At 43.0% G+C, this 15423-nt stretch overlaps 1 long non-coding RNA gene across 1 annotated transcript; it reads right to left on the bottom strand.

Annotated features, from left to right (window-relative positions):
* Positions 1-3487: 3487 nt before the first annotated feature.
* LOC129145820 (uncharacterized) lies at positions 3488-5761 on the bottom strand. The gene is made up of 3 exons (XR_008551907.1): positions 5519-5761; positions 5015-5305; positions 3488-3889 (listed from the first exon to the last, which is right to left on the bottom strand). It is a non-coding gene; the product is annotated as an uncharacterized LOC129145820 (long non-coding RNA).
* Between the last annotated feature and the right edge of the window lie 9662 nt (positions 5762-15423).

The raw sequence follows: 15423 nt of genomic DNA on the forward strand, positions 1-15423 counted from the left end.
CCTCCTGTCTAGATTGTCCTTTGCCTTCCCTACCCATCTCCCAAACCCTTGGCTAAGAACACCCCACTGACGCATGTCTATCCAGGACAGGCTTGTATGGGTTTACAAGGGAGGACAGTCCAATTCCTTTTCTTTCCCTGGAACAGAGTCATTTTGCTTCAAAGTGTGCTTCCCCCACCCATTCTTATTTTCATCGTTAAGCTGTTGGGAGCCCTGATCTTGGGTGGACCCAACTTGCCTATTCTGGTTCAGTGATGCTCAACTGGAAATATCAGCAAGAGCTCTTCACGCATCATATTGGCATGAACAGTGGGAAAGACTGTTTACTCACTTAGGACAGCCTTTTCAGAATCATAGTTTGAAAAGATAGATGTAGTCAGACTGTGTGTCTCACGTGTGCGTTTGTAAGGATGGCTGTGGACTGCCTTTGTTGAGCAAACTTGCATTGTAAGTGGGATAAACAGAAGCAGAAAAGTCAACAGTGGTTCTTGAGGATGGAATGTGTTTTCTTTTCTAAAGGCCTGCCCTGCCCAGGTCTCATCAAGTGTGACTTGGAAAGATTTGCTGTGGAACAAAGTGAAGGGACCTAAACAAACGCATCAAGTAGCATCATGTTCAGAACTAGCATCTGCAGAAGGCAAAGCAGCTATTGTCAGCATGATTCTAATCACAAAAGTCTGGAAAACACAAGATCCTGGGAATTTCTCATTGCTTTTGTTTTATTTTGTTTTGTTTTAAGATTTATTTTATTTAATTATGCATACAAGAACTGGGGTACAGGCCAGAGGTGCTGAGGGGTGAGAGGGGAGCAGAGACAGAATGGGGAGCAAAGCAGGCAGGTGGACTGAAATACACTGCTGAGGGGAGCAGCGGGGAGACAGGAGAGGTCTGCTGCGCCATGTGGGTCAGCTCCCTGGCCAGGGATCGAACTGGTGATAGCTTGGTAGCACTAAGACTTTAACCCCTGCACCACAAGGGTGACCCCTCTTTGTATATTCTTTATGGCATCCAGAGCATGGAGCTTCTGGATGAATTTTGTAACTGCTGGGCTGGAAGCCTCTCTTCAAGTTTGAGCACCACGCTGTGCTCTTTTGTCCCTGAAACCATCTCTGGTAATAGCAGGGCTGCACCCAGACTTTGCTCATTGATCCCCAGCTCTGAACCCAGTCCCTGCTTGGCTTAGTTGGAAACACTGATGAGACCAGGGTGAGTGAGGTCATGAGATGATGGAAGGTCTGAATGACCTTGAGATGCAGAAGAAAGCATCCCTTTCGCTTTTGAATTTTTCTGACCTAAAACTTACTTAAAGGGTCTGTGCTCCCCACCTTGTTCTGAGTCAAGGACATGGAGCTGTTACTGAGCCATGGGCTGCTTTACCCATCGTGCTTAGAGGATGATGCCATGACCTTGAACTTGAAAGAAGAAAAACTCAAAATTGTCTCCTCTTTGGGGAGCGGGCTTGGAGAGCAGTGCTGAGAAAGTGGCTACGTTTTATTAACTGGGGAGTAGGTTAGGGCAAAACACAAGTGTGGACTTGACTGAAATTCACTGGCTAATTCCTGGGCAGTCCATACATGGAGAAGTGCGACCAGGAGGCTTTTTCCTTCAGATAACTTTAAATTCCTGTTGGGAGGACCTTCACCTCTGGGTAGCCCCCTCCTCTGTATCAACTGACTTGGGGCTCAGCTCGAGGCTAGTGGTGCCTGTGCATGCTGTGGGCGGGGGCGTTGGCCCCACTGTTTGGGACAGCAAGCCTCCAGGAGACTTTGGTTGTTTTCTTTCTTTCCTGCTCTCATATTGGAGAGCAATTTAACCCTTTCACCTTATTTTGGGGTTTGTAAACAAGCTTCTGGAAGCTTGTTTACCATCAAGCTTCTTATCTGGAAAGGACTTGTGTTGTGCCTGCAGGCACCGGGCAGGTTCTCTATTGATTTGGGCTGATGGGTAAAGGAGAGTCCCTAGCTCTCGGTGGATTTTTTTCAGACTTTAAGCTCTTTCTGCGCTGATTGTTGTGGGGCAAGCCTGCAGGTGGCAAGGCAGGGAGGCCAGGGGACCAGGAGGCTAGGAGCAACCAAGCCCTCTAGCCTCCAGCTCTTTCTCTCTTTGGGCTCTCTCTGGCGATGTCTCCTCGTCCTACCTCTCTGTGGTTCCCCAATAGCCATTCTCCATAGCCGTTTCTGAGTGACGCCACCCTTATATCACCGACCTCCAGGCACAGGCATGCTCACTTACACATGCCCACACTATACTCCTGGTCTCCACCATCAGGCATGTGTACCCTGAGCCCGCGCACTCACCCAAGCACCTCCTGCATTCAAGGCTGCAGGTGAGAGCCACAGAGGCCAGTGGGGTAAAAGCCTGAGCAATTCACTCACCCTACAACTTGCCCTACCTGCTGATCTTATGTGACTTTGCACCCCTCTTCCCTCACCAGGCTTCAGGAAGCAGCTCACATTAATACTTGCAAGGAAACTTTGGATTGCTGGAGCTAATCTTTTCCAAGTGAAAATTTGTGATTTACCTCTCATGACTTCTTATTTGATGGGTGTGGTTACATGGAATTAAAGACTTCAGAAAAAATTTCATTTGTCTTCTTAACAATGAAAAAAGAGGTGTAGAAATTGACTTCATCATGTCTGTGGTTTTCCTACTAAAGGCTCAGCTTGAGTCTAGTCGTGAGACAAGACCAGACACACCCAGGTGAAAGGCGATTTACGAGTAGAGACTAAGGTGCTCGACAGCTAAATGCAGGGCATGGTCCAGGCTGGGGGCCTCCAGACCAAGAGGAACAACAAACCAGTTATGAAAACATGATGGGGACCTTTGGTGGAATTCAAATATGGCTTATAGATTAGATAATCACATTAAGCTTTGTCAGTTTTTCTGATCTTGATCATTGTCCTGTGACCGTATAAAAGAACATTCTTTATCCCAAGGGAAACAAGTATTTCAGCAACAGGCAAACCAGTTTTCAATGACTCGCGAATGGTCCAAGAAAAACAAAATATATGTGTATACCTCTGACAGGGCAAATCAAAGGTCTGAGTGTAGATTTAAACTTTAATCACCCGAAGGAGTATAAATGCTACAGACAAAAAGAATCATTGAACAGTTTACTATCACATTTCCCTTAGACTTACTAGCTTTGTGAATTGTTCATAAGTTTTTAATTCTGCTTCATTTTCGTCAATGTTTGCCATCTTTAGTCAGAACTGAAGCATACACAAATAGATTTGATCCATGAAAATGAACATATTTTATTAATTAAAATAACAGTGAAATTAAAAGCCAAACAAATAAAAAATATGGTGACAACAATAATAAAGATTTCTGAAAACAAATACACCAGCTTCCTCATTTAGCACAGAAGCTATTTCCACTTTTGCACATTACCATCCACTGCTGCTCTGCAGTGCAGTTCTATATAATTACAATTATAAAGCCTAGCGTATTATCTTACATAATGTTTTTTAATTTACACTGCCTTATAAACATTTGGTTTCCTACATTGTCTTAATCATTGTATTTTTGGAAATCGATTTAACTGTCTTAATAATGTGACATGGACTCAGTTGGACATTTGGATTGCTTTTAATAGCTCTCAAATAATTAACAATGCATATTTTATAAATGTTGTGTTTGTTTGTTTGTTTTCACATCTGCTGAGCTATTTTTTTGGGATGAATTCCCAGGAAAGTGATTCTGGAGCCAAAGTATGTGAGCGACTTCCTGGGTCTGAAGTGTCATCCAATTTATAAACACACTTACAGATTTTTCATTAAACGCCACATACCTTCAGAAGACATGCTCATGAAGCTCTGGCTTGTGTGATGCATTTGTCGTTCTGGCACACGTGACAAGTAAATATAGACTTGGGAGATGGGAAGCCCTGGATTTAAAGAATGTGAAAAAAAAAGGTGACATGCAACAAGGAATTGTGTGGAGGCCTGCTTCCTGTTGAGAGCACAGGAAACATTCCTGAACTGGGGACACAGCGACAGTGACAGTGACAGTCCCGGGCAGGCACACACAAAATGTGCAGAGTAAAGAAAAATTATTTCAGTGACCACTGATTTTATTTTAGCAAAGATAGTGAGTGCCCGTCGTACGTAGGTAGAGAACAACCCTGGGGCCGGGGGCCAAATGAAGGTCCATCTTCCACAGGAAGTCTGGTCAATGGGTTGAAGAGAAGGGGGACAGTGTTACCTGGACTGGCCAGTGACAGCTGGGTACCTCGGGACCTGCTGACACCCCACATCTCCCTGAAAGGACAGGCTGGTGGAGGCCTGCAGTGTTTCCCCCACGTTTCCACCAATACTATCAATATCCAAAACCCTCCCAGGCCTCGGAGAGGTGGCTCATGGGGACAGAGCATGTATTCTGCAACTGACAAATAGGCCACAGAGGGAAACCTGGACCCCGGCTGCTCTTATCATGGTTAATCTTCCCCGCCAGTTAATTGTAGGGTCTTTCCAGTTACTGAGGTCTTTTTAATTTAGACTTAGAGGCTTCGGGTAATTAGCCTGACCGGGATCATTGATCTAAAAGGGGATAGCCTTGCTCAATGCTTTCATTCCTTTTAGACAATTTGAAAAAAAGAAATTTTCAAACTCCATATCTCCTCCCTTATCTTTAGCTCAAAATAGGATTGAGTTAAGGTTAATAATAACCAGTTTTCGTGGAGATGGCTTTCACATTGAATTCAACTTGAATGGAAAGCGTTTTTATGAGGACTAAATCTATAGATCTGGGATTCTCCCATGAGTTATTTGTTACAGTTAAATTTTCCCGTGTGTTATTTGCTGGAGTGTGTGTATATATTTTTTTTTCTAAAGGAAAAATAGTGATATTACTTCATATTATCTCAGATAAGCATCCCTGGTGCTAGTTCAATAAAAAGAATATTATACATCATGCAACTCAGTTATCAAAGATGAACCCCATCAGAGTTAAGCCAAGACTTGCGCCCCCCACAAAGGAAGAGAATGAGAGAGGTGAGACAAATTGTACTCACTTCTTCCTGACGGTTTGGCTCTGTAATGTCTACCCTCCATTTGTCGTTGGTTCATGTGGCCTGGCTAATTGTCACCTTCAGACTTCTTCAAATAATGGGCCAATAACGAGGCGATTACATTAAAAACACCTTCCGACATCTTTCTCACTGATTCTTTGGACAATATCCTGGCCCCAGGAGGTTGTTTTCAATGTTGTGAACTGTTGTCTCAGAACATGCTTATGCATGGGTTCCAGGTATGGAGACAGGAGTCCTCACAGAGAACTTGAAGAGGCAACTCATCTGGGTGACCTAGGGTAACAGAGAATATGTGCCGCTATCTTGATCATATGATACCAAAGTGTTTTATTCAGTCACTTCTTTTCACTTGAAATAAACAGAGAAAGATCCAAAAAAAAAAAAAAAAAAAGCCCAACTTCTATAGAGCTTACAAAATGATTTTGTTTCGCTTTAAGACATAAAATCAATACGAATGTGAACAACAATGTGGAACCCATAATTTACCTTTTATGAAACCAGTTAAGGGTGTACAATGGACTAACTCTGGAGTCACATTTGTTTAGAAGCGTGTTCCTGGAGATGTTGCCAGTTTGTGTGCTGACGGTGGTGAACTAGGTCAACCTGCTTCTTGTGCACCGTAAGATAGAACAGCCAGGAAGATTATATTGCCTCGTGGGGCCACCCATGATACACATTTTCTCTGCAGTTCATCTGCAAATCTCCATAAAGACTTCAAGAGTTCCATGAAGCCAGTTCTATAAAGATGAGTAGAGTTACTGAACAACCTCCAGTTCCTATAACCAGATCCATAAAGGATGATACTCTCAAGAAACATCTAATATGACTTCATGAAGGGCTGCTCCTTTATCTACGGGCCAGGTAAAAGTCAGCGGCAGAAAGAGGGAAGAAACAATGCAATGAAAGTGTTACTGCCTAGTGCTGAAGGCAGCTTCTATACAAGAAGTAGGAGGAAAAGAAACAGAGATTGAGTTAATGCAAACAAAGAAATGAAGAGAATTCTCAACCAAGCATGGATGGGATGGTGGGACACCAAGGGGAATAATCAATAGCATGGGACCAAAATATTAACAAAAACTTCAATTTTGAGGTCTACCCACCTGATTGAAACAATGAACTCCTTGAAATTAACCTTTTTGAAATTGAAGAAACTTAGTAAAGATAATTGGAGTATAATTTTGAGCTTTTGTCTTTTACAAAATAATTCCTTTTGTAAGAGGCAGTAAAGAATAACTTCTAATGTGTGAACATGAGTTGGTTGTTCCTGATATTGGAGTTTTAAAGTAATTAATGTAATTATAGGGAGTTGGGAGAATACCAGAAGATTATATATATATATATATATATATATATATATATATATATATATATATATATATACATAAATTTGTTTTCTGATCATCCAAAGCAGAAAGATGAATAATCCTGGAAATTAAGTATTTGACAGTAACTGTAATTAAGAGAGTAGAACAAAGAAACTTCACGGGGCAATGTCAGGCTCTCCTTTTGAACAAATCAATTTACCTTTTAGAAAAGAAAGTAATATTATTCGGTGAATGAAAGGCCTGGTTCATATGAAATCATCAAAGCAATTGTTATAGTCTTCCAAGTGGTATTTTCTTTCCAGTGACCATGAATCAAATTAATTAATTAGTGAAATCCATTCCAAATGGAATACAAGGTTTATGAATGAGCATAAAAGCTCTGTCTTCCTTCAAGGGTCTTAAAGTCAACGGAATGTCTGTAGCTATCTGTGTATGTATCTATAGACCTGTATCATCCTGGGTACATGTGTATGTAATTTTGTTTATAAACAAATGTATTTTATTTAGATAAAATGTTAACAATGAAGAAAAACACATATAACAGACACTCTTCTAGCCCCTTATTATTTTAGCTGTGCTAACTTTTGGAAATAAGAGGAGGTAGAAAATTTTGTGTTCACCTTGTAGGAATATGTTCCTGCAAGGCGGAGAGGAGATCATTCTAACTCTGGGCTCTGCTGGTTCTGAAGCCCTAGAACCATTGTAAAAATACTTCCACCAGGGGATTCAGTAATGGTTCCACAGAAATTCCAAGCTTCTAGGACAATGGATGGACAGGAATAAAAATGAGTTTTATACAAAGTAGGGTTATTGATTCTGGTTTTCACTCATTAATGGGGCAGTTGACCTACAGTGGGATTGATGAGGGCAGAGGGGTTTTTTGAGACCCAGAAGGCCACCGTTCTGCCCTCTGTGTTTGTTACATGCAGTGGTGAAAGTCAATGAAAGGCTAATATAACCCACTGCAGGTGGGGCACAAGGACTCCAGAGAGTTCAAGGATGACATTTTGGTCATCCCCCAGGTAAAGCACTCAGAGCATTTCAAGGGCTGACATAAGACAAAGGGAACGTAGAGACAGCAGGGTGATGAGTACAGTCAAGGTCTCTTGATCCACAGTAGAAACAAGAGTAGGGTCATCCATAGCTTCTTGTTGGGGTGATACATATTTAGACCACATCCTCCCTTCCCCCTCCCAAGTTACACAGAATGTGTGGATAGTAGGCCACAATACAACTCGGTTCCTGTGTTGCTTTAGTCCACTAGTTGATTAGTCAGTGGGGTGGCGGCACTTGTAAAGGGGAAGGGACGTCTCTTGAATTCTCTGATCTGAGGAGGGAGATCTGAGACTTTGGTTTGTCTCATTTTAGGACAAGGGAAATATTTCCATCTAATGTTGGACCGTTGCTTGCTGTCTGTGAGGAGTAGGGTGGTAGTATTGGCAATTAATATGTAAGAGAACCGTGTCCGTTAGTTGTGGGGGCAACCACAGAGTCACGTGGGTGGGAGCTCATCCTGTGAGTCTGACAGAATCTCATGTCCCTTTTTCCCACGTTCTAGTCCTTCCCCACAACACAAGTCATGTCTTCCCAAAGCAGAATCCTGAGCACTCACTGTCACGGGCGCTCAGTGCCTGGGGTTGATGTGTGTCCCAGCTTCTGCCCCTTTTTAGTAACTGTCCCAAATACCTGCCTCTTATGGAAGAAATGATAGGAGTGTCGTTATATCAGTGAGATGTGAAGATTGGTGGAGATGAGTAGTCCTCAGAAACCGTGCTGGCTGCCGGCTGCAGGCACGTTCTGGTTCCATGTCCCAGTTTCATGTCCTGGTTCTGTGTCTGGGTTCCATGTTCTGGTTCTGTATCCTGGTTCTGAGTCCTCATTCTGAGTCCTGGCATCTGAAACAGTGCTCAGTGTCCATGCCAGGTACTTTGCAGCAACTGCATCCTGTCTGTGAGGCACCGATGCTGTGTTTCTATCCTGTTTTTGTGTCTGTGACCTCTGAGCTGAAATCTCAGCTTCTGAGAGCACGAAGATGCTGTGAGGCATTGGAAATGCTTTTGGAAATTCACTTTTGCTTCAATTTGTTAGAATGGCTACTCTCGTGGGCAACTAGGAAGACTATCTCCTTCAGCCAGAAATCTCAGGTCTTAACAAGCTCCCCAGATGATTCTTACCTGATCTGTACAACACAGATACCTAGGGGTGGGTCTTTGGGGAAGTAGCGTTGAGAATCCGCTAATCAAGAGTGAGAGAGAGACAAAGAGAGAGACAGAAATAAAGTGACAGGGAGGGAAAGACAGAGAAACAGCAGAAAGTAAGCATCGTGCATCTCTGAATCAAAGGGACTCAGAGAGAAGGAGAACATGGGGACAGAACGGATGCTGTGAGTCTCTGTATTTGAATGTTGTTAAGAGTTAAAGGGACGGGCCTCCCCTGGTGGCACAGTGGCTGAGCTCTGGGCTGTGAGGCTGCTCACAGCCTCTGCAGCAACTGTCCGATCCCGGCCGCCGCCAAGGGTCCCACTTGGCACGCAGACCTCTCCTGCCACACCCGCTGCTCCCCTCAGCAGTGTACTTTGTCAGTCTGCCTGTTCTGCTCCCCGCTCTGGCTCTGGTGAATTCTCTCACCCTCCTGCGTTTCTGACTGTACCAAGTGCTTACATAAATAAATAAATAAATCTAAAAAAAAAAAAAAGGAGTTAAAGGGACTTACAGTGTAACTTACATCAAGACAGTTTAACATCCCTGGCTTTACATTATATTGTGCTTTCTCTGATTTTATCTCCTCGTATTTCTACTCTTCCCCTGGGCTGCAGCCACAGTGGCCCCTTGCTCATTACTTTCCATGTTAGTGTCTGTAAGCTTGCTTCCTTCTGCATGAACACTCTCCCCTAAAGCCTTCAAGTATTTGAATCCTTTTCAGTGTTCTACTGGCTCAAAACATCGTCATCCTTGATCATTCCGCCTCGCCATCTAAAGATCCCCCATACTCCTCTCACTTAGTCCATCATCTTGTTTAATTTGGAATTGAATTAAATAAATTATATATAAGTGCATTTTTAATTAAATATATATATTTATTTGTGGTTTATATGTTTCCCTCTATTCTCTCCAACCCCCCCCCCAAAAAAAAAGAAACAGCTTTATGTTCCACTCTAGAATTTAAAATACGTCTCAAACATAGTAGATATTCATAAATATTTGTTGAATGAATGAATAAATAAATGAACAAATGGAGTGAAGTCTATTTGCTGTGGAATGGCAAGTGGTACATGGAATATGTAAGTGTAGTGGAAATGAATATTAATAAAAACAGAACAAACATCATTTAACAGTATGTTAGACACCGTTCACAGAGCTTGGATCATAAAGTCATTTCCTTCTCACAACAGCTCCATGGGGTAGGTGCTAATAGATTGATTTCCTCTTTGCAGAGAAAGGAAATGCAGCACGGGGAGGTTAAGTAACTTTCTCACTGACTGGTGGTCAGTGTCAGGGCATAGGGGGTCTACTCCCAAGTCCGTCTTGAGCTATGATGCCATGTTGTTATAGAGTTCAGATAAGAGGTCACGTTAGAGAAACAGAGACATGGCACAAGGACATTTTTAGAATATATTAATAAAAACATGTGCATTCAGCTTAAAGATGAGTGCCTGTCACAAGGTCAAGGAGGAGGTAACAAGAACGATGGGTTTTCTAAGAAAATTCAGACAATGCTTTTAATTGAGAAGGAAATGGTTGTGGAAACTGGGAGTTTGTATGAGGAACAAGCAGGTGGATGTGAGGAGGTACACTGCAACTTATCTGAAGATGCTGAGACCAAGGAATATACTTAGGTCCCAGGGTTATTTTTTGTTTTGTTTTGTTGTTGTTTGGATCGTAGAGCTAAGAATCCATCCCTGAAGCCAGTAGAGGAGTCAGGTTGCATCAGGGGGTAAGACCAGAGCTGTCGTGGAGGCTGCCAGCCCCACAGGAAGTGAAGAAAACAGGGCCAAGGAAAACTTTGTACCTTAGACCTCCGCAAGAGGCAACCGAGTGCACCGGAGCTGGGCTAGTCCTCAAGTGCACAGTTGAGCTTTGATTTTTCCAAAATTCGAGCTTTCATCTGTGCACTCAGTGAGCCATAAGTACTGTGCACTGGTTGCATGTACTCAGGAAAGAAAACAGACATGGTACCTGGCCTGGGTTTGTGCTGGACACAGCGAGGCACAGCATGTAGACACAGATACGGCGTGGCCACTGGCTCTGAAAGAGGAGCACAAGGTGCGGTGCTGGCTGAGGTCAGAAAGCCTTCTTGGAAAAGTGACAAACTGGAAGTTGAGGTGGATAGACTCAAGTGTGGGCGGTAAGAGAGTAAGTATAAAAAACATTAATTCAAAAGGATACCTGCACCCCTATGTTTATTGCAGCACTATTTACAATAGGTAAGCTATGGAAACAAGTGCCCCAAAATAGATGACTGGATCAAGAAGATGTGGCACATATACACAATGGAATATTACTCAGCAATCAAAAAGAATAAATTAATGCCATTTGCAGCAACATGGATGGAGCTGGAAGGGATCATGCTCAGTGAAAGAAGTCAGAAAGAAAAAGAAAAATACTGGATGGTTTCACTTATAGGAGAAATACAGAGGATCCAATAAGAGAGCAGGGGGAAAAATTAATTATAATAAAGTGAAAATCAAAATCAACAAGCAACTATAAACCAGAGACATTCTGTAGCAGGGTGGAAGGGAATAGGATCAAAACAGTGGAGGGATGAGCACAAGGGGCCACGGTGATGAGACATGGGTGAACTGGTGGTGGGACTTTCATGGGGTCTATAACCAAGATGAGAAGGCACACACTGTACAAAAATGAAGAATAGTATAAAATAAAACATAGAATAAAAAGGAGAGAGTAAGTATATTCTGGGTGGAAGGAAGACAACCAGGGCTGCAGGAACTTGGGCTGTGGAAGCCAGAGGGAACATGGTTCACACAGAGTGATGGGGAGAAAGGAGGGCCAGGCCAGGCCTGGGCAAGCATGGCAGGAACTGTGGGATGGAAGGGCAGTGTCTGGATTTCAGATATGCAAAGTCAGAAAAGGAAAGACAGTGACCAGATCTCACTCCTTGGTGGAAAATAAATAATAGAGCAAACAAGTTGGCAGATAACAGCAAAAATGTTTCTTAGACACTATGAAAAGTAGAGGGGTGGGTCCAGGAAGGAGGGTCTGGGGGTGCAGAGGCGACAGGGCCTCAGCACCTGAGCTCTGATGGTGGATGAGTAGGGTAAGGGCACATGGAGGGGTGAAGCTGTCCTCCCCAGCTATATAGAGGCGCAAACAAGGGGCGACTCAATAAAATTCGAGAAAAAAAATTGATAGAAAAACTAGGGTACAACCCAAGAAGATGAAAAAAAAAAAGGAAAATGTGGAAGAAATGTTTATGCTCCTTGATGGATGTCATGGGCGGAGCCAAAGATGAAACAGAATATCTGGGATGTTGGTGCCCAGAGCCTAATCACATTCCCCTGTCCATGGCTTTCACCGAAAATCTCCTAAAGGGAAATTTCTTAAAGAGAAGGGAGGAGAAAGAGTTGCCTGCAACCCTTCAGTATGTCTCTCACCCTAAAAGTTAGAATGTCTTGCAAATAAAATTAAAATTTCAGACCACCTCTGGGTCCTAGGGGGTTGTAAGTGACTATTTCCAATGGGAGAAAACAAGAGAGTGAAGAAAAAAAAATAGGAAGCCGTTCTAACAGATCACCCCAAATTCAGCTTGTCTCCCTCCCGTAGCTCCCAATGCTCTTGCCACATGGACGCGGCGTGTCTGCCTGCAAGCCCGCTGGTCTTGTGGAGGGTGTAGACTTGCTATTTAATTCTTCGATTGCTGGCAACCCAGTTTTCTCCTAGATTCCTTCTGTTTGCTTTTGTTCAGTTCTAGCAGCTCAGCCTGAGTCTGGTAAATAATTTAAGAACCATGACTCAAGCTACCAGAACACATCTTTCTAAATCAGCAACGTTTTCTCTTTTCAAGGAGACCAAATCAGTTCTGGCTCCCTATTCTCCTAATTTCTGGCAACTTCCACTTCAAAATGGCTGAGGGAGCATTCAAAGCCATACCTGTTTCCTTCCAAACGTTCACTAGTACGACGGAAAAAAATTCACAGCAGCATTAGGAGCTTGGGGAACTGTCCATCACCAGACAGCCTATGGACTTTTAGTGGGAGTTCAATGTAGTTTCTACATGTGTTGATTTTTTTTAAAGATGTATTTATTTATTTATACAAGCACTGGGTACAGCCAGAAGCACGGGAGGGTGAGAGAACTCACCAGAGCCAGAGCAGGGAGCAGAACAGGCAGACTGACGAAGTACACTGCTGAGGGGAGCAGCGGGAGCCAGGAGAGGTCTGCACGCCATGTGGGACCCTTGCCAGCGCTCGGGGATTGAACTGGCTCTGCAGAGGCTGCAGGCAGCTTCACAAGCCAGTGCTCTACCGCTGCGCCATCGGGGAGGCCCTACACATGTTGATTTTTAATGCTCTACATCTGAAATGTATAGGTTATAATGCAGTGTCACTTCAAAAAAGAGGATCTTATGAACAGTACAAAATCCTGTAACTGAGGGCATGATACATTCTAATGCAAAGTGAGCCTCTCAACATGCAAAATAGGGAGGAGAGGGTCCTCCAAAAGGAATGGGACCAGTGTCAGCAGGCAGGTGGGCGGAGCAGGCTGTGGGGCAGCTGGTGCTGGTATTAACTGAAAAGAAAGTGCTCCGGCTCTCCCAGCACTGTGAGGTCTGCCGTCCTATCTAGCGTTCTTACTGCTATAAGAGAAAGACACTGAACTGTGAGCAGAATCCTGGCTACCCCAGGGACGTGGCACACCTTCTCCCCCAGGTGAAAGGCTTAATGCACAATAGAGAAAGAACTCTCCAGACTCCCTGTCTGTTCAGCATCATCGAGCTTCTAACTTCTGTATCTGAGAGAGGCATGCTTCCTCCTCCCTCTTCAGACCCCAGGCAGACGATTATATAGAGTCTTACATGATGTTTTGCAGAAATTTGTCTGTTTTAACTTTCAGCTCATCTTTTTATATCATTACCATTGTATCTTGTTTTCTAGTTTCTTAATTTTGCCCTTATGCCTACTGCAAAGAGACAGGAGAGGTCTGCTGTGCCATGTGGGTAGCTCCCTGGCCAGCCGGGGATTGAACTCATGCTGCAGTGGCTGTGGTTAGCTTCATAGTTTGCGTCTTAACTCCTTGCACCACCAGGGAGGCCCTATAACTTCTTTTTTTATAAATATTTTTATTGAAGTTATATCAGGGCCTTCCTAGTGGCACAGGCAGTTGAGCGCAGTGCTGTGAAGCTGTCCGCAGCCTCTGCAGCATGGGTTCGATTCCCGGCTGGCCAGGGAGTTACCCACATGGTGCAGCAGACCTCTCCTGTCTTGCCTGCTGCTCCCCTCAGCAGTGTATTTCAGTCAGTCTGCCTGTTCTGCTCCCCACTCTCTGGTGAATCCTCTCACCCCCCCCCAAACCTCTGGCCTGTACCCCAGTTCTTATATGCATGAATAAATAAATCTTTATAAATAAATAAATAAATAAATGAAGTTATATCCCATAATGGCATTACATAAGTTTTAGGTGTGCGTCATCATAAGTTAATGTCTATATATACTATATTAAATTTCCCATTAAAAGAATGGCAGTCTTAAAATGGACACTTAGTTATAATGTAAGTACTTAATGCTATAATGTAAGCACTTAAAGCTCTAAAGAGCCCCCATGATGCATCTTTTTTGCTGAATCACGCAGGTTTTGATGTGTGATATTTATTTTTATTGTAATTTAATTGTGAGTATGGTAAATTTTTATTATAACATCTTCAGAACACCCATACATTTCAAAATTTCTAAGTGGGACTTTTTTTAATGCTTAGCCAAATCGTGTCATGGTCAGAGATGGTGAGCTGAAGGATACTTGGTCTACGAAATCTCCTGAGGCTTTTTTATGCCTTTGTGCATTATCAAAATTTGAATGTGTGCATGAAAAAAAGTGCATTTTCCAATTTCCACGTGCAGAACTCTATAGCTCATTAAGTTGAATTCACTGATTATGCTTTCCAAATCCTCTGTCCTTACTAATTTTTTTTTTTCATCTGTTTGGCCTATCGATAATCCAGAGGGTTGTAGATGTATTGATATTACAGCGATCCTGACTGATCAAGGAATGGAGTGACTTAGCAAATTAAAATGAAACTGACCACTTGTTTACTAGACAGCAGTAAACAGACACATGTATGAGGGTGGATAAAAGCCTAGTTATGCCAAGATACCAAAGCACCCAGGATAAACTGGTGGCTGTGGTAATGCTCCTCTGAAAGCATTGTCTCCTACCGATCCAGCTAATATTTATTTGTCAATCCATCTAATTGTTCGTCCCCAGACTCAGAAGAACCTGGAGGGAATGGGGGTCCCCAATCACCCCAAAGCAACAGTCAGGATAAGCAAGAGAACTCTGATTTTTTACCCTTCAACAGAACCACTAAATCAGACAAGCCAACATGCACCCTCAAGATTTCTTGGGTTTTGATGTTGTGGTTTTGCTTTTGTACTTCTTTTGGACTTGTTCTTGGGAGAGACAACCGAAAACTCTTAGCCCCGCATCTTGACAAGACCCACAACCAAAGAACAGGGATTTTATTTTAACTGGTGGTGAGAAAATTTGCTCCCAAACGACTACAGACTAGGTTTATAATTTCACACAAGTGTAAAGTGATAGTAACTGTAATCGTGATTTTTGTGTGCCAATGCAAGTACAAAGACACCACTTGATCTAAAGTAGAAGGGGATTTATTAGGTCATGCAAACCAGGAGTGAGGTGTTATTTGAGTCCAATACCAGGCTCCTCAACTTGTAATGGATTTTTCATTTTATAGGGAGTTTGTACAAATTCATGGAAAGGATACACATATGCATTGACCTTCAGGGAAAGTTTGGGTGGTCTTCAGAAGGGGGAGGTGTGGATACTTAGGCATTCATCATACATATTACATGGTTACAGAACACATCTCTGT

This window comes from Talpa occidentalis, unplaced genomic scaffold (assembly GCF_014898055.3).
Source record: "Talpa occidentalis isolate TD23 unplaced genomic scaffold, MPIMG_talOcc4v2.1 talOcc4.14, whole genome shotgun sequence".
NCBI lineage: Eukaryota > Metazoa > Chordata > Mammalia > Eulipotyphla > Talpidae > Talpa > Talpa occidentalis.